Raw genomic sequence first — 20,781 nt, forward strand, 5'->3', positions numbered from 1 at the left:
CTCAAAATAAAGATACAGGAAAAAATAAGTGGTAAACTCTTACAAGGGTTTTTTCTCACAGGTTTATTCACTTACAGAATATATTTGAGGATCTTTTATGTGCTGGTGTCAGAGCTCTGACAAACTGATCATTTTATCCTTATGAACTTGGCCTCCTTATCTCTGATAATGCTTCCCAATTTCAAGTACATATTTTCTCATATTAATATAGCCATTCCAGGTTTATAGTTATAGTTTGTATGCTACAACTTTCCAACCCTTTACTTTTTGAATTGAAATGTTACTTGAAATTATTGTAGATTCACATACAGTATCAAGAAATAACATAAGGGGGTAACTGTGTGCACTTCATCTCATTTCTCCAATAGTAACATTTGCAATATTTTGGTATAATAGCACAACAGTGATATTAATACTGATACTGTCTCCTGATCTTATTCAGATTTGCCCAGTCAGATTGACCTATACTTCTGTGTGTGTGTGTTTGTGTGTGTGTGTGCAGTTAGTATTACGCAATTTTATCACATCTGTAGTTTATTTAGTGCACTCACCACCATAGTCAAGATACTAAAGAATTCCATCTCCACAGATATCCCTCTTGTTGTACTGTTATAAACACATTCACCTCCCTCTTACTCTTGTCATTCCCTTTTCTACCTTTGGAAACCACTAATCTGTTTTCCATTTTTTATCCTCTGTCACTTAAAAAAAAATGTTATATACAAAGAACAATATGGGGAAGTAACATCATCAAGAAGGTACCATAGGTCATTCACAACTCTGTCCTCTTCAGAAGAAGACCAGCCAGCAACTAGTTGACAGACAGGTCACCATTGTGAAAATCCCAGAACCTGAGAGTGAGGCTAAAGCAACCCCTGAACCACAAAGTTAGAGAAAAAACACTGCTTACACATGGCACAGATACCAAGACAAGAAATCAAGGGTCATGAAGAATCACATAAACATTACACCAGAAAAGGAAAGAAAACTCCAAAACCTGACAATAAAGAAATGGAGATCTAGTAGCTTTCTGAAAAATAATTCAGAATAATCCTCTTTTAAAAGTTCAGTGATATCCAGAGGGAACTCTAACTCAGAAAGATACATGCACCCCAATGTTCACAGCAGCACTATTTAAAATAGCCAAAATATGGAAACAACCTAAATGACCATTGACAGATGACTAGATAAAGAAGTTGTGATATATATATAATATATATAATGTATATAATGGAATATATATATATAATATATATAATGGAAAATATGTACTTGAAATTGAGAAGCATTATCAGAGATGAGGAGGCCAAGTTCATAAGGATAAAATGATCAATTTGTCAGGGCTCTGACACCAGCACATAAAAGATATATATAAAATATATAAAATATATAAAATATATAAAATATATATATATTCCTCCACTCACCCATAAAGAAGAATAAAATGATTTGCACCAACATGGATGGAAATGGAGATCGTCATTCTAAGTGAAGTAAGCCAGAAAGTGAAAGAAAAATACCATATGATATCACATGAAATCTTTTTAAAGACACTAATTTACAAAACAGAAACAGACTCATAAACATAGAAAACAAATTCGTGGTTACCAGTGGAGATAGGGGATGGGAAGGGACAAATTGAGAGTTTGAGATTTGCAGGTACTACTATATATAAAATAGATAAACAACAAGTTTATACTGTATAGCACAGGCAACTATATTCAGTGTCTTATAGTAACTTGTAACAAAAAAGCATAAGAAAAGGAATATACATGTATATATAATGACTGAAACATTATGCTATATACAGAAATTGACACATTGTAAACTGACTATACTTCAATTTTTAAAAAGTTCAGAGAACTACATGTACAGACAGTAACATGAACAAAATGAGAAGTTCAACAAAGAAATAGAAGCCACCCAAAAACAAAAACAAGCAGAAACAGAAATCCTAGAGCTGAAGAATACAATGACTGCCTAAAGAATTTAATAGAGAGCTTGCACAGACTCAACATTGCAGAAGAAAAATTCTTGAACTAGAAGATGGGTCATTTGAAACTAATCAGTCAGAGGAGAAAAAAGAAAAACTAAATAAAAAAGAGTAAAGATAGTCTACAGGATTTATGGGACCAAAAAAGGGAAAAATACATGCACTATGGGAATCTAAGAAGAAAGTAAAAAGACAGAAATCAATTTAAAGCAATAAATGGTTGAAAACTTCCCAATCATGGGAAAATAAATGAAAATCAGATTCATGAGACCCAGACCACAAATAGATTAAACCTGAAAATAGCTGCACTGAAACACACTGTTATTAAATTGTCGAAAGTCAAACAAAAAGAGAAAAATTTGAACAAGAAAAAAGTGACATTCACATACAAGGGAGCCCCTATAAGACTATGACCAGATTTATGAACTAAAGCTTCCTAGACCAGAGATTGTGAGGTGATTTATTCAAAAAATTGGAGAGAGGGCAGAATTTCAACCAAGTATACTACCCATAACAAAGCTGTCCTTCAGAAATGAAGAAGATAACAACTTTCCAGGACTAACAAAAGCTAAGGGAGGTCAACACCACTAAACCTGCCTTACAGGAACTGCTAAAGGGTAGTATTAGAGCAGAAATAAAAAGATACTAATAGCATGATAAAAAAAAAAAGAAACATACGAATATATAAATTACATAAAAAATAAAATATATTGTAAGTTTTCAATTATTGGTAAAAATACAGTCATAGTCATAGTCTCTAATATTGTAAGGGTGGTATGTAATTCACTTACAACAACTTCAAAACTTAAAAAAACAAATTTATTAGAAATAATGATAACTACAATAATTTGTTACTGGATACACAATATAAAGAAGATATCAGTTATACTTAATAAAGTAAAATATGAGGGGGAGCAGTAAGAGTATAGTTTCTATATGCATTTACATTAAGTTATATCAACATAAAATAGAAATGTTACAAAAATATTTTATGTAAGCCTCATGATAACCACAAAAGAGGCACAGAAAAGATTATGAGAAAAGATTCATTGCACATCATCACCAAAAGTCATAAAGTCACAAATAAAGAAAGTAAGAAAATAAGAAAGAAAAAATCTACAAAGCATTCAGAAAGCAATTAACAAAATAGCAATGGTGACTCCTTACCGTTCACTAATTACTTTAATCATAGTGGATCAAATTTTCCAATCAAAAGATATATAATGTATTTAAATTTTTAGAAGCAGGATTCAGTAATATTTTGCCTACAAGAGATTCACTTCAGCTTTAAGTACACACATACACTGAGAGTGAAGTGTTGGAAAAAATAGTTCAAACAAATTGTAAACAAAAGAGAGCAGGGGTACCTATATTTGCACTATAGAAAACAGACTTTAAAAATTGAACTCTATACCCACTTTGGTGAGAGTTTTTATCATAAATGGGTGTTGAATTTTATCAAATGTTTTTTCTGCATCTATTGAGATGATCATGTGATTTTTGTCCTTTCTCCTGTTGATGTGATGTATTACATTGATTGACTTGCGTATGTTGAACCACCCTTGTGTCCCTGGGATGAAACCCACTTGGTCATGATGTATAATCTTTTTTATGTGCTGTTGGATTCTATTTGCTAATATTTTGGTGAAGATTTTGGCATCTATGTTAATCAGTGATATTGGCCTATAATTCTCTCTTTTGGTAGTGTCTTTGCCTGGTTTTGGTATCAGGGTGATGGTGGCTTCATAGAATGAGTTTGGGAGTATTCCCTCCTTTTCAATCTTCTGGAAGAGTTTGAGAAGGACTGGTATGAGTTCTTCTTTGTATGTTTGGTAGAATTCCCCAGTGAAGCCGTCCATTCCTGGACTTTTATTTGTAGGGAGGTTTTTTTATTGCTATTTCGATTTCATTTCTAGTGATCGGTTTGTTCAAGTGGTCAGTTTCTTCTTGATTCAGTCTTAGTGGACAGTATGTTTCCAGAAACTTGTCCCATCTCCTCTAGGCTATCCAGTTTGGTTCCATATAGTTTTTCATAATATTATTCTATGATATTCTGTATTTCTATTTTATTTGTTGTAATTTCTCCATCTTCCTTTCTTATTTTGCTAATTTGTGCTCTCTCTTTTTTCTTCTTTGTGAGTTTGGCCAGAGGTTTGTCGATTTTATTTACTTTTTCAAAAAACCAGCTTTTGGTTTGATTGATTTTTCTATGGTCTTTTTAATCTCTATTTTATTTATTTCCTCCCTAATCTTTATAATTTCCTTCCTTCTGCTGCCTTTTGGGGTTTTTTGTTCTTCTTTTTCTAGTTCTTTCAGCTGGTGGGTTAAATTGTTTTTTTGAGATTGTTCTTCTTTTTTGAGGAAGGCCTGTATTGCTATAAACTTTCCTCTTAGTACTGCCTTTGCTGTGTCCCATAAATTTTGTGTGGTTGTGTTTTCATTTTCATTCGTCTCAAGGTATTTTCTAATTTCAGCTTTGGTGTCCTCATTGACCCATTGGTTTTTTAACAGCATATTGTTTAATCTCCATGCTTTCCTTTTTTTCTCCTTTGTTTCTCTGTTGTTGATTTCTAGTTTCATGGCATTGTGGTCAGTAAAGATGCTTGAGATAATTTCTATCTTCTTAAAATTGTTGAGGTTTCTTTTGTGCCCAAGTACATGATCAATCCTAGAAAATGTTCCATGTGCACTTGAAAAGAATGTACATCCTATTTGGGGGGGGAGTGTGTAATGCTCTGAAAATATCCACCAAATCTAATTTTTCTATTGTATTACTTAATTTCTCTGTTGCCTTATTTATTTTCTGTCTGGAAGATCTATCTAGTAACGTTAATGCAGTGTTAAAAACTCCAACTATGATTTTATTCCCATCAATATCCCCCTTTATCTCTGTTAGTAATTGTTTTATGTACTTAGGTGCTCCTATATTGGGTGCATATATATTAACGAGTGTAATAGCCTCATCTTGTATCACTCCTTTAATCATTATAAAATGTCCTTCTTTATCTTTCTTTATGGCCTTTGTTTTAAAGTCTATTTTGTGTGAAATCAGTACTTCTACACCTGCTTTTTTGGCTTTTCCATTTGCATGGGATATCCTTTTCCATCCTTTCACTCTCAATCTATATGTGTCCTTCTCCCTAACGTGGGTCTCTTGTATGCAACGTATTGAAGGTTCTTGCTTTATTATCCAGTCTGCCACTCTATGTCTTTTGACTGGAGCATTTAGTCCATTAACATTTACAGTAATTAATGATAGATGTGTGTTTATTGGCATTTTGAACTTATCTTTGCAGTTGATTTGGTATTTCCTCTTTGTTCCTTTCTTCTTCCTTTTGTGGTTTGGTCATTTTCCTTTGTATTATCATGGATTTTATTTAGTTTATGTGACTTTCTTGTAAGTTTTTGGCTTGTGGTTACCCTTTTTTGTAAGTCTATTTACCCATTACTATAACTGTTTCTAATAAACATATAGTAATATAACCTCAAACCCATCCTACTGAGAACAAAAATTTTTGAAAGAAAGAAAAAAGTATTCTATATTTTCTTGTTTCCCTCTCCCACTCTTAATGATTTAGATTCTTCTTTTACAATTTCATGTTTATTCTATTTGTAATTCATGGTAGTTATCACATTTTCAGTTATGAGTTTCTCATTTCTGTAGCATCCTGCTGCTTTTCTATTTAGAGTAGACCTTTCAGTATTTCTTTTAGCATGTGTTTAGTGTTGCTAAATGCTTCTAGTTTTTGCTTGTCTGTGAAATTCCTTATCTCTCCTTCTATTCTAAAGGATAGCTTTGCTGGATAAAGTATCCTAGGCTGCATCTTTTTTTCATTCAGGACTTTGAATATATCTTGCCATTCTCTTCTGGCCTGTAGTGTTTGTGTAGAGAAATCAGCTAAGAGTCTTATGGGGGTTCCCTTGTAACTTGCTCTTTGTTTTCCTCTTGCTGATTTTAGGATCATTTCTTTATACTTAACTCTGGCCGTCTTGATTATAATATTTCTTGGTGTGGGTCTATTTGCGTTTTTCCTGTTTGGGACCCTCTGAGCTTCCTGTACTTAGATATCTGATTCCTTCTTTAGTTTTGGGAAGTTTTCAGTCATGATTTCTTCAAATACCTTTTCAATCCCTTTTGTTCTTTCTTCCCCTTCTGGAACCCTATTATGCATAGACTGGCACACTTTATATTATCCCATAGGTCCCTCATATTGTTTTCATTGTTTTTTATTTGTTTTTCTCTCAGCTGTTCTGATTGGGTGCTTTCTGTTGTCCTGTCTTCTAGGTCACTTATTTGTTCCTCTGCATTATCTAGTCTGCTTTGTACAGCCTTTAGATCAGCTCTCATCTCAGCAAATGAGTTTACCAATTCTACTTGGCTCTTCTTTATAGCTTCAATTTCATTTTTAACATATTTTATATCCCTGAACACTATCTCTTTTAGTTCCTTCAGTACTTTGATCACTCCTTTTTTGAAATCTTGATCTAGTAGGCCATCTATGTCTATTTCATTGATCATTCTTTCAGGGGATTTCTCTTGCTATTTTAATTGGGAGTCATTCCTCTGCTTCTTCATCTTGCTCATATGTCTCTGGCACTGTGGCTTATAGAGTATCAGTTATCTATTGTGGTCCTTAAGGAGTTTATTTATTTATTTATTTATCTAATGCCTATGCAGGAATAAAACTTTAAAAAAGAGAGAGAAAGAGAATTTTAAAAGAAGAGAGGAATAAATGATTTAAAAATAGTGTATAATCGATAATAGAAGAGCAATTTGAATCAGACTAGCAATCGAGTTGAGACATCTTTTAAAAACCTTAAAAAAAAAAAAAAAGAAAAGAGCAAAAAACAATATTTGAAACCTGTGTATAATCAATAACAAGAGATCAAAACCAAGAGAAATGAAAATGAAATCAAGTGGATGCAGTGTAATTATTTATGTACCTGTCTCATTAACTAAATTATGAGACATTGAAACATTGAATTCATGTTTTATTTGTAAATTTATAAATATATATATACTTTAATATTGTTTTATTTATAGCAATAGCAGAGAAAGTTAGTCCATAATGCCATTTGAATGATGCAAAAAATCTGGGGAAGTAAACAATTACAGAAAAATACTATTTCCTTTCTCCCTTTCAAAATTCCCTTATTTTGAAAATCTTAAAATCACAGTCCTGGTGTGATTTGAATGAAAGCAGAACTTCAGTAACCAAAAGTAGCTTAATGTCCAACATTCTACTCTGCTTTAATTTAATTAAGGGAAGCTTTCTTTAACTCTTAATCAAAATTCAGCCCTAACCCTTAATTTCCAGAATATACAAACAGCTCATACAACTTAATATCAAAAAAAAAACCCCAATGTTTTTAAATGGGCAGAGGACCTAAACAAGTATTTCTCCAATGAAGACATACAAATGGCCAATAGGCACATGAAGAGATGCTCAACATTGCTATTAGAGAAATACAAATCAAAACTACAGTGAGTTATCGCTTCACACCAGTCAAAATGGCCATCATTCAAAAGCCCACAAGTGATAAATGCTGGAGAGGGTGTGGAGAAAAGGGAACGCTCCTAGACTGTTGGTGGGAATGCAGTTTGGTGCAACCATTATGGAAAACAGTACGGAGATTCCTTTAAAACTAAAAATAGACTTATCATATGATCCAGAAATCCTACTCCTGGGTATATATCTGGAGGAAACTCTAACTGGAAAAGATACACTCACCCCAATGTTGGTAGCAGTACTATTTACAATAGCCAAGATATGGAAGCAACCAAAATGTCCATCAACAGATGACTGGATAAAGAAATTGTGGTATATTTATGCAATAGAATACTACTCAGCCATAAAAATGAATAAAATAATGCCATTTGCAGCAACACGGATGGACCTGGAGATAGTCATAATAAGTGAAGTAAGCCAAAAAGAAAAATAAAGTATGATATCACTTATATGTGGAATCTTTTTTTTTTTAAAGACACAAACAAACTTATTTACAAAACAGAAACAGACTCACAGACATAGAAAACAAAATTGTGGTTACCAGGGCGGAAAGGCAGGGTGGAAAGATAAACTGGGAGTTCAGGATTTGCAGATACTAACTACTATATGTGAAATAGACAGCAAGGCCCTACTATATGGCACAGAGAGCTAAATTCAATACCTTGTAATAGCTTATAATGAAGAAGAATATGAAAAGAAATACATATGTGTGTGTATAACTGAACCACAATACTGGACAACAGAAATTAATTGTAATTGTAAACCAACTATATACTTCAATAAAAATAAAAATAAAGTAAATAAATATGCATTCAGAACAAAAATTTTGCCCTAACCAAAAAAAGCCGTGCTCTCTGCTCTTTGCACAGGAACATCACAAAGCAGTTCACTTTTGAATCTCCAAACATCCCTTTTCTGAAAATAATAGCAGGTCATTGAGCAAGTGTATTTCAGACCTGAAAGTCTACTGTTGGCTTCTCAGGAGCCCCTAAGGTCAGGATCATTCACTCAGTAGTCTTTTAAGCAGGTTATTTGAAAATCTCTTTGCCAAATAATAATGTCTATGACTTTATTGAAACTATCTAGCTGCCTACACTCAGAAGACTTAGGGGCAACTCATCCCACTGCTCTTCTGTAGTGGTGAGGCAGAGTCTGCTGAGGAAAAAGTTATGATGTCTGGATCAACCCATACTTAGTGTGACATTGTGAAAGGAAATATTTTCTCCCTTTGAATGTATCTCGATAGCATCATTGTGCCTTTATAGAAGATCACCTGTGCCTTTACAGGGGACCACCTCTTCAGCCTTGATGGCATTTCAGGATCTCCTGGTTCAAGTTAGAGGCCTAGAAGACTCCAGACCCTTCAGGTGGTTTTCCTTTGTCTCTCCAGCCTCATTGCGTACCATCATATTCTATTGGAGAACTTCACTGCAGCCATCCCTGGTCATTGCTCCTGGGTTCACATCCTCAATGATGACGTTGTCTCTCCTAATGGCACTGGGACCTTCAGCCAAGACATCCTCTTGAGAATCTCTGTCCCACTGAACTCAAACCTGAGGCCAGAGAAATATCATCACTTCAACCATCTTCAGTGGCAGCTCCTTCACCTGAATGGGACTTTCCCCTCAACATGACTTGAGTCTTGTGTGGACAGCTGGGCATATAACCAAAGCTCCTTCTCCTCCACCATCGTGACTGAGGTAAGAGGCCTCATTTAAACGATCAAAGTGTTTAGAATGAACACAAAGAATATACTTGCTTTATACAGTTAGCCCCAGGTGAATACTGTAATCAGCCTTTTCCTCATTGTAACTGCTCAGCTATACTATAGCAGTCAAGAGTATTAGTATTGAGGTTAATGAATGCACTGAACATGAACCTGTTATTACATCATTTAATCTAGTGAGAAAGACTTATAAAGGGTAATGTTATGCTAGGTCAGTGGTTCTCAATACTCTTTAAAAACAGATGCCCATAGTAAATAAATCAGAACCTCTGGGCCAAGGATCCAGGCATCATTATTCTCTAAGCTCTTCAAGTGATTCGATGAGTAACCAAAGATGAGAGTTACTATAGTAGTTGAATTATAGACTGCTAAGTGAAGTCAAAGGCAGAGCTCTTATGTTACTTATAGGATGAGGGAAAGCTTCTTGCAAAAAATATGTTTGAGGTAATATCTGAAGAATGATATAAATCAATGTAATAAAGGAAATTGTTAGTCCAAAAGGAAAATGAGTATATATATATAGATAGATGGATACAGTCTGTTCAAAGGATATGAGATAAGAAAGAGTGATCCAGCTTCCTCTGAAGGATTGAAATAAGTCAATACTTCCAGAGTGTGGGATACCAGGGGAGACTAGTTGGAGAAGGAAGTAGGACCCAAATAGCAGTGGATCAGTTGCATCATACGTAGGAGTTTGGAGTCAGTTTCCACTAAGAGTTTAAACTCTTCTAAAACTGCTGTGCTTCTTTCCTTCTCTTCCAGTGGGACCTGGTATGTGAATCTCAGTCATTAAAATCAATGGCTTAATCCCTATTTATGGTTGGACTGCTGCTGGAAGGTCTGATATATGGCCATCTTTCAGACAGGTGAGTGCCACCTCAGTTTCTGATGGGCTATTTATCAACTGCTATATTCATTCCTTTATTTTAGAAATCTATACTGAGTTTTGTATGTTTTGCATTGAGCTATGTGTTGACTTGTGTCTCTGACTCCAGGGCGCTACAACCTAATAAGAGTACTTTATACATAAACTGGAAATCATAGTCTAGTGTGATCATCTGTTCAATGTTTTGCATAAGGAGGACAGAAAAAAAATCTAAGTCAGACTCAAAGAAGTTTCAGGAAAAGATTTTCAGAGCAGAGGCTAGGATATGAGGTTTAGGACTAGAAATTGGCTTAATGCAGGGAGAGGAAAGGGTTTTGAGGCAGAAACAACCTATATGTTTGAAAGCACAAATTTGTGAAACAGTATCATTGGCCTTGACAATGTTCTGAACCACCCAGACCCTGTGAGATAAATGATTATAGACCCTTTCAGGCTGGTCATCATTTCATACCTGCAATGTAGGTGCACACGTGAAAGTGTAATCATCATTATAAAATATGCAGACTGTGTAGTAATGTGGCACTGATGCCACGGTAAGACACTGCACCTGTAACCTAGATGCCGATCCTAGTGAAATGCCTTTAATAGGTAATACTTGTAACCACATAAAGTTAATAACATTAAGAATCTTGGATAACATGGCTTGAGAATAAGAAGTCTGAAATTTCCAGTGTCCCGGGAGAGCTTCTTCTCAAAGAGGCAGTCAACCACTGCTGTCACCCAAGCATGTCTCCTATGAGGGTACTGAGGGGACATTAATGCCTAAGGACATCTGCCAGCCAATTACATTTAGTAGTCTCTAGCTAAAAATTATAACCTTTGATTTTATCACAGTTAAATATTGCCCACATAGATCTTTGAAGCAGAGTTCATTTCCCCCAGTGTTCAGACTCAAGCCTCTGTACCACTAACTCAAATAGCATAATGAGTAAATGAATGAATGAATAAATGAATAAAGCCATTTAATTTTTAAAATGAAGATAAATAAGTTTTCTTGGAGCTTAGGTCCAGGTTAATATCCATCAAAAGTAGAATGAAAACATAAACTGTGGAATATTCATATAAATTTATATTCAGCAACAAGAAAGAACAAAATGTAGTTACATACAAAAACTTGGAAAAAAACATTATATAAGGACATAAGGATCATACACTGTATGATGCTAATTTTTATAAAGATCAAAAGCAGGCAAACTAGTTTTATGGTACTAAAAGTCATGATATTAGATATCTTTGGTGGGAATGGCAACTAACAGGAGACACAAGATGGGCTTCTTGAGTGATAGCAATGTTCAATTTTGATCTATGACTGGTTAAATGGATTTTAACCCATTTATTTTGTGATACTTAACAAGTTTGTATGAAATTGATATGTGCATTTTTGTACATAACTTAAACTTCAATGAAATGTTTAATAGGAGATATAATAATGATGAGGGTGGGACAGTTGGGTTGGGAGAATAGTTGGGTAGGAGATAATAGTGACCAGTTGTTAAGAGGATTGATTTCAATACCCTTGGCTCAGATTTGTAAAATGATCCCATCACATCTTAAATCATAAAGGGTATTTTAGAAGCTATTAAAGGAACCTTAAAGTTATCAAGTTCAATTCCCTATGAAATGAAGGCAGCTCTACATTTCTAACTAATAACCACCTAGCTTCTGTTAGAAGACTTTTGAGAATGTGTAGCTCACACCTTTAAAAGGCACCACTGGCTAGTGTTTGACTTTTGTTAATGTAACACATTTCATCCATATACCAAGCTAATCTGTGCCTTCTCAATTTTTTTCTATCTGTCCTTCCTCAGGATCCAAGTGACACACCAATGATATTCCACTGGACTTAGAATAAAATATAAGTTTCTTACTAGGTTTCTTACTGTGCTTACTGTCAAGCATAAGATTTGGCCTCTGCATCCCTTTCTCACCTCATCTCCTGCCACCTTCCCCCATTCCCTGCTAGTCTTCAAAACATCAAGCTGGGTTTCCACCAGATACCATTGACATATGTTCCTTCTGCCCCAAATATTCTTTTTCCTACACATTGCTCAGCCTATACCTTCTAATTTCTTAAATTTAAATGTGACTTCCTCTAAGATCTCTTCCCTAGGTCCCATTTGTTTATTCTTGCTTTTATATCTTCTAGGAGAAAATTTTTTAAATGTATGTCAGATAATGTTTTGCCTATGTTTTCCTCTAGGAGGTTGATTGTATCTTGTCTTATGTTTAAGTCTTTAATCCATTTTGAGTTGATTTTTGTATATGGTGTAAGGGAGTGTTCTAGCTTCATTGTTTTACATGCTGCTGTCCAGTTTTCCCAACAGCATTTGCTGAAGAGACTGTCTTTATTCCAATGTATATTCTTGCCTCCTTTGTCAAAGATTAGTTGACCAAAAGTTTGTGGGTTCATTTCTGGGCTCTCTATTCTGTTCCATTGGTCTATATGTCTGTTTTGGTACCAACACCATGCTGTCTTGATGACTGTAGCTCTATAGTATTGTCTGAAGTCTGGGAGAGTTATTCCTCCAGGCTCTTTCTTTCTCTTCAGTAATGCTTTGGCAATTCTAGGTCTTTGATGGTTCCATATGAATTTTATTATGATTTGTTATAGTTCTGTGAAATATGTCCTGGGTAATTGGATAGGGATTGCATTAAATCTGTAGATTGCCTTGGGCAGTGTGACCATTTTAACAATATTGATTCTTCCAATCCAAGAGCATGGAATATCTTTCCATTTTTTAAAGTCTTCTTTAATTTCCTTCATCAATGGTTTATAGTTTTCTGTGTATAATTCTTTCACCTCCTTGGTTAGATTTATTCCCAGATATTTTATTACTTTGGGTGCTATTTTAAAGGGGATTGTTTCTTTACTTTCTTCTTCTGTTGATTTATCGTTAGTGTAAAGAAATGCAACTGATTTTTGAACGTTAATTTTGTAACCTGCTACCTTGCTGAATTCTTCAATCAGCTCTAGTAGCTTTTGTGTGGACCTTTTAGGGTTTTCTATATATAGTAACATGTCATCAGCATATAATGACACTTTTACCTCTTCTTTTCCAATTTGGATCCCTTTTATTTCTTTCTCTTGCCTGACTGCTGTGGCTAGGACTTCCAGGACTATGTTGAATAGGAGTGGTGATAGTGGGCATCCTTGTCTTGTCCCAGATTTTAGTGGGAAGCTTTTGAGTTTTTCACCGTTGAGTACTATGCTGGCTGTAGGTTTGTCATATATAGCTTTTATTATGTTGAGATATGTTCCCTCTATACCCACTTTGGCGAGAGTTTTTATCATAAATGGGTGTTGAATTTTATCAAATGCTTTTTCTGCATCGATTGAGATGATCATGTGGTTTTTGTCCTTTCTCTTGTTGATGTGATGTATTACACTGATTGATTTGCGTATGTTGAACCAGCCTTGTGTCCCTGGGATGAACCCCACTTTGTCATGATGTATAATCATTTTTATGTGTTGTTGGATTCTATTTGCTAAAATTTTGGTGAGGATTTTGGCGTCTATGTTCATCAGTGATATTGGCCTATAATTCTCTTTTTTTGTAGTGTCTTTGCCTGGTTTTGATATCAGGGTGATGGTGGCTTCATAGAATGAGTTTGGGAGTATTCCCTCCTCTTCAATCTTCTGGAAGAGTTTGAGAAGGACTGGTATGAGTTCTTTGTATGTTTGGTAGAATTCCCCGGTGAAGCCATCCAGTCCTGGACTTTTATTTGTAGGGAGGTTTTTAATTGCTATTTCTATTTCCTTTCTAGTGATCGGACTTACTTACAAGCTTCTGCACAGCAAAGGAAACCAGAAATAAAACAAGAAGAAAACCTACGGAATGGGAGAAAATTTTTGCAAGTGAAACCAACAAAGGCTTGATCTCCAGAATATATAAGCAGCTCATACGACTCAATAAGAAAAAAATAAACAACCCAATCCAAAAATGGGCAGAAGACCTAAACAAGCAATTCTCCAAGGAAGACATACAAATGATCAAAAAGCACATGAAAAAATGCTCAATATCACTAATTATCAGAGAAATGCAAATCAAAACTACAATGAGGTATCACCTCACACCAGTCAGAATGGCAGTCATTCAAAAATCCACAAATGACAAATGCTGGAGAGGCTGTGGAGAAAGGGGAACCCTCCTACACTGCTGGTGGGAATGCAGTTTGGTGCAGCCACTGTGGAAAACAGTGTGGAGATTCCTCAAAAGATTAGGAATAGACTTACCATATGACCCAGGAATCCCACTCCTGGGCTTGTATCCAGAAGGAAATCTACTTCAGGATGACACCTGCACCCCAATGTTCATAGCAGCACTATTTACAATAGCCAAAACATGGAAATAGTCTAAATGTCCATCAACAGGTGACTGGATAAAGAAGATGTGGTATATTTATACAGTGGAATACTACTCAGCCATAAAAACCGACAACATACTGCCATTTGCAGCAACATGGATGCTCCTGGAGAATGTCATTCTAAGTGAAGTAAGCCAGAAAGAGAAAGAAAAATACCATATGAGATCGCTCATATGTGGAATCTAAAAAACAAAAACAAACAAACAAACAAAAACAAAGCATAAATAAAGGACAGAAATAGACTCACAGACAGAGAATACAGACTTGTGGTTACCAGGAGGGTGGAGGGTGGGAAGGGATAGACTGGGATTTCAAAATTGTAGAATAGACTACACTGTATAGCACAGGGAAATATACTCAAAATGTTATGATAACTCACAGAGAAAAAAATGTGACAATGAGTGTGTATATGTCCATGAAAAACTGAAAAATTGTGCTGAACACTGGAATTTGACACAACATTGTAAAATGATTATAAATCAATAAAAAATGTTAAAAAAAAAAAAAAAAGATCTCTTCCCTAACTCCCCATTCAGTGAGGCCTCCACCCAAGTTACTCTCATGTCATTTCCCACCCTTTATTTTTTTAAGGGAAATTTTATAACATGGCCTTTTAAAGGTCACACTTCTTCATTGAGGGGTAGCAGAGACCAGCTAGGAGATAATAAAATAACCTAGAGAAGAGATGACAGGAGTGTAAATATAAGAGGTAACCATGGAGATGATAAAATGGACTTGGATTTAGGAAACGTTTTGGAGGTAAAGGTGATAAGACTTGCTCGTAGGTTAGATTATTTTTCACTACTGAGGGATTTCTAGTGAGAGAAATAGATATATAGGGCATATAGGCTTTTGGCCTAAACAAATGAGTGAATTTTGTTGCCTCTTTACAAGATGGGAAAGGACTAGGGTAGAAGCAAATCTGGGGAGAAAGTCAAGATGTCTACTTTGACTTCCTGAGGTGAAGTTACCTATTAGACATGCATATGGAGATGACATAGACAGGGATGTGAAAGTCACAGAAGAGGTCAAGGCTGGATATGAACTTGGACATTATTAGCATATAAATATTTTGTAGTTACGAGAATGTAAGAGGTAATTTAGGAAAGAAATGCAGCTTGATACCAGTGATACCAAGTAGATTCAACTTTGCCTAAAGAATAACTCACTATGTAATCATCATTTACGTCACCATGACTGGGGCTGTTGTTCTCTTATCAATGATCACTCAAGTTTTCCAGGCTTGGGTTCTTTGTCAGATTTTAGATCCACCCAAAGTTGTTCATTATACACTATGTATCCATCCATGCCTTCATTCCTTTTTCACTGTCATTCACTTTCCCCCTAACCTGTGGTCTCATCATTAACTCATATCAAGACTGACACATATGTTCATCCTATAATTTCTCCTGGCTTCGTCTCCTTCTTCCTCCTCCAATCAAAAATGCACATGAAGCTTCTCTACTTATCTTCATCAAACAGCATTTTCATCACAGTGCTGATATATTAGTCATGATAGTTAGCTACCCAAAAATCCTAACCAATTATCATAATAAAAGGATAATGCTCACCGATGTTTCAGTCAAATATGGCAGGGGGGGGCCCTCCTGGGCATCCATCTTTCAGGCAGTGGTTCATGAAACTAACTTGCTTCATTATAGACCTCCAACATCTGTGAGAAAGTGTATAAGACCACAGTGGACCTTTCATGGCCAGGTCTGGAATTGGCATACCACTCTTTGCAACATCCAACTGACCCAGTTTTAGGGCCCCTGGTAACTACAATCAATTTTGGGAAATGTTGCCTTCCTGTAATCCCTGAAAGAAGGAAAGGAATGGTAAGACTCTAGCAAGACTGCGCCAGCCAAATTTCTAATGAATCAAAAAAGTTCAATTAATCATTCTCCTCATTCATGTGTAGTATCCTCATTGGTTTGGGCAAGACTTCTTTCTTAGATGTAAATCTGTTTGTGTGCATTCCTATTTGTCACCATTCCCATCCTTCACCAGAGAGATCATTATGTGTTTGCTATTTATCTCTTGATTTGTATATGTTATTTAAAACATGCAGGTATTCTAATTTACATAAAAGGCATCATGTTATTTATCCAATCTCTTCCTTACTTGTTCACTCACCATTATGTTTTTGAGATCTACTTATATTTCTGTGTGTATCTAGTCTTTTGCTTCAAATCACTCCATAGCTCTCCAGGGTGGGCCCCCAACACTTTTTTCCTATGCTCTTTCCCAGTGATAGACTCCCAGGTTCCCACAACATTTCTAGCACCACACCTATCTCTAATATTAACAGGTTGCTATACATCCCTTTACCATGAAGTTTATTTTTACTAAGAGGCTTTAATCTTTAGAGCAATTTTAGGTTTGCAGAAATATTGAGAAGAAAGTACAGAGTTTTCATGTACCCTCTCACACACACAATTTCCTGTATTATGAACATCTTGTATTCATATGGCACATTTTTCATAACTGACGGGCCACTATTGATACATTGTTGAATAAATCCTTAGTTTACATTAGGACACAATCTTTGTGTTGCACAGTCTTAGGGGAAATGCATAATGTCATGTATCCATCATTAGAGTATCTCCCTAATGCCCTGTGCTCCACCTATTCATCCCTCCCTCTGAACCTCTGGCAACTTGTACTATGAAAATTTATTTAGCATATATAGACTGTCATCATACTTACTGTATTTTCATTTCTCAGTTTTCCAATGATTGCCTTTTCATCATGTGCTCAACCGCAGCTCTTTTTTAAAACACAATTCTATTCTGAGTTCTCTGATACAAATATAGTAATAAAATATATGTTGTAAGAATACTCAGAAAGTAACACATTTTACCAGACTTATAATGACAAGTATACTATTAAAGTAAGAAATGTTTCAGAGCAGGTGTCCAAAACCAAGGGTTGTCCATATATTAATCCTACTGATAATTTAGTATCAGCTTATGTAATTTTGTTCAAGATGACTCCAGAAAGGGCCTTTTTTCTGCCATTCCCTGACATACAGCCCTTCTTTTTGTCTTCCCCTTCTTTTTTCCTTATTCTCTGTATCCCATCATCCTCTCCTCTGAACTTTCTATCAGTTCCTGCACTGAGGGGAACAGTTGCTGGATGGTCTTCTGTTTGAGCTGAAACATATTTCTCAAGGTGTTTAAGCCTAGACACAACTGAGAGTGGTTTTTACACAATCTACCTGCAGCTTTGATGCACATAATCCCACTCTTCTTTTCAAATAAGTATAGCCTTTTTCTTGATAATGCAGACCCAAGTATAGATCTCCTGATTTCACTTCTCAGTGCTCTAAATTCAACACACAAATCCACTAACCTGAATGCACATATTTTATAATAAAACACTTGTGACAACTTTCATATTTTATCTTTTATTTCACTGGAGTAAGAGTCCTCCTGGTGATATGCTGGTGAGTAAATTTGAACAGTCTCATATTGACAAATAGGGAGCATTACATCTGTCAGTTCTACTGTTGACAAATATAACTATTCTTCCAACTCTGAAGTGCAATGTTTCACTTGTTAAACATTTACCCTAAATTTCAAGATGTGTTGACTTTTGTCAAGTTTCCAAATATTAACTTTGTTTATAAATAACCTGCTCTGGTTCAATGTTTCTTAGGTTTGGGTGGAAGATGGTACTCAGATGGTGTTTATTCCATTCACCATTGCTGACACCTGTGCAGCCTTTGCTCCCACCTTCATCATGTCCTGCTCACTCTGCTTCTTGGCAGTGTTCTGTACCATGACTATGTTTGCAAACTCTTCGAGTGTAAGTCAATATTTTGAGCCTTTTATTGTCTCCATGCCTTTAATTGACCTTGAAATTGCCCTTTTGTCTGAAACTACTATTATTATCTGTGTTTTCTTCCAGTGTCAGAGTGGGCAGTTCCCCAGAAGCTAGTTATGGTAGTAATGATAATATTAAGTTCCTACAGTATTGGGAAGACTTGTGGGAGTGCTACTGGGGAGCAGATTCTTGTCTCATCATAGAAAAAGTTCAGAAACAAGACATGGAGGTCAAGAAAGGAGAGCAGTACACAGTTGAAAGAACTTGGGTTCATATTCTAATAGTATGGGTTACAACTCTTGGTTATTCCTAACTCTGTGATCTTAAGCAATTTAGTTAATCTAAAGCTCTGTTACCTCACCTGCAAAACAGGGATATTAATATGTATACCTGTCAGGGTTGCTATGAGTATTAAATAGGACAATGTATGCAAGTCATATAATACGATCCCTAGCATGCACTGAGTTCTCAATAAATGATAACCAGTTCACCATCCAGAAAAGAAAGGAAGGAAGGAAGGAGAGAAAGAGAGAGAGAGAGAAAGAGAGAAAGAAGAAAGAAAAAAAGAAAGAAAGAAAGAAAGAAAGAAAGAAAGAAAGAAAGAAAGAAAGAAAGGAAGGAAGGAAGGAAGGAAGGAAGGAAGGAAGAAAGAAAGAAAGAAAGAAAGAAAGAAAGAAAGAAAGAAAGAAAGAAAGAAAGAAAGAAAGAAAGAAAGGAAGAAAGAAAGGAAGAAAGAAAGGAAGGAAGAAGGGAAGGAAGGAAGGAAGGAAGGAAGGAAGGAAGGAAGGAAGGAAGAAAAGCAGGGATTTATTAAGTGATAGATAGTACACTCTCAAGGGGACAGCAGACAGACCCAGGTGGGAAGCTGCCCAGAGTTTCTTTGGCAAGCTGATTATATGGGATGTAAAAATGAATGGGCAGAATATTTATTGGTGGGGAGGGGTCTGAGGTAGACTTTCATAATCTTCATCCCAGCTCTACCTTCCCAAAGGGAGGAGGGATTTTTTGTCCTTATTTAGTCTTGATCAGGAAGTTGGGTGAGGGCATAATGAGCAAAAGGTTACATTCAGATGGGGATATAATGAGTGAAATTTTACATTCAGATAGTGGAGATTTCTGTTTTGTCCCACATTTTTTGTCTGCCTCCAGGACACTTGTCAACCCAAAATGTAGGGTTTCTTATCAGTCCAGAGGTTCCTGATTTTTTCGGGCTGCCCAAGGACCTCCATTGTTCACAAGGTGTGTGGTTCCTGCCATTTGGCCTGTGTCTCCCTTTCTCTGCTTATATCTAGCTACCTGCCTACTCTAACAGGAGGACTGGCTTTTGCTATTCAAGACTGATAGACACTGAAGCTGACAATGACTATACCCTTGCTTGTCTTATTCTTATTCTCCAGGTATGGACACTCTCCATATTCACCACCTGTAAGGAAGGCTGTGATGAGAACAGAGAAGAAAATACTGACACTTGGGATCTGTTTAGATCCTGGCAGGGTCCTGAGCCATGGTCTTCATTAGTACCAATTGTGCCATTTGAGGAAGAAATAAAAGAGGGAATAAAATGACATGCTACCTAGAAGGCTAGCATTTTTCAGTTATCATTGTATCATAAACACAGCATTATCATGAAATCATTTTTGTTAATAGAAAATGATATACCCACTTATTTATAATGAGAAAATTGTTTTTTATTTAACTTTGGAAAGTATTGTGTGATGGAGATGGTTTGAGGGCTTTTTATCATTGTAAGATTGGATATAAGTAAAGGAAAATCTCCATAACTATTTGAAATTGGAAGTGTTTATTTTCTCTAGCACTAAGAATTGGCATGGGGGATGATTTCAGCAAAAATGACAAATGAAGACTTCCAAAAATGGGTTGCTCCATAAAAGAAAAAAATCTGCAAAAAGTTGTCAGAATAAACTTTTTCAGAACTCTAGAAATCAACCAAAGGTTTGCAATAATCCATGGACTCTTGTTTGAGAAAAATGGCTGAATCTCAGAAAGAATAGTGAGTGTTGAGGTATTTTAACATATCCTAGTCCCATTTACTACTCCCCAGCTATACCATAGCCTTGAAAATTGATGACTTACTTTCTTAATAGTAGGGGGAGAATAACAGAACTTGAGTTATTTCAAAGCGTCATTCACAAAGACCAGTCATTATTTGACCTGCCATGGTTTCCATAAGATCCTATTTGAAATCCCTTTCTGTATTTGACCAGCATGAAAGGACTCTCCTCGTGGAGCATTTGCTGAAAATATTTACTGGCAAGTGTTTTGAGGTCACAAGATTCCTGAATTGATGAATAACAATTGGGGAAATAGATGCCTAACAAAAAGACTTAAATGAGAAAATATCTATACTGACCTATCTATGAGAAATATCTAGACTGGCTTTGAAAAGCTCCAAAATATTCTTTGGAGTCTAGAAAAACATGCACATGTGTAGAGCTGTGTGCATACTCATGAA

General features: G+C 35.7%; 1 pseudogene; it reads left to right on the forward strand.

Annotated features, from left to right (window-relative positions):
* The first annotated feature begins 8,796 nt into the window (after positions 1 to 8,796).
* Positions 8,797 to 20,099, forward strand: LOC105091532 (organic anion transporter 7-like; annotated as a pseudogene).
* The last annotated feature ends 682 nt before the right edge of the window (positions 20,100 to 20,781 follow it).

This window comes from Camelus dromedarius, chromosome 12, assembly GCF_036321535.1.
Source record: "Camelus dromedarius isolate mCamDro1 chromosome 12, mCamDro1.pat, whole genome shotgun sequence".
NCBI classification, from domain to species: domain Eukaryota; kingdom Metazoa; phylum Chordata; class Mammalia; order Artiodactyla; family Camelidae; genus Camelus; species Camelus dromedarius.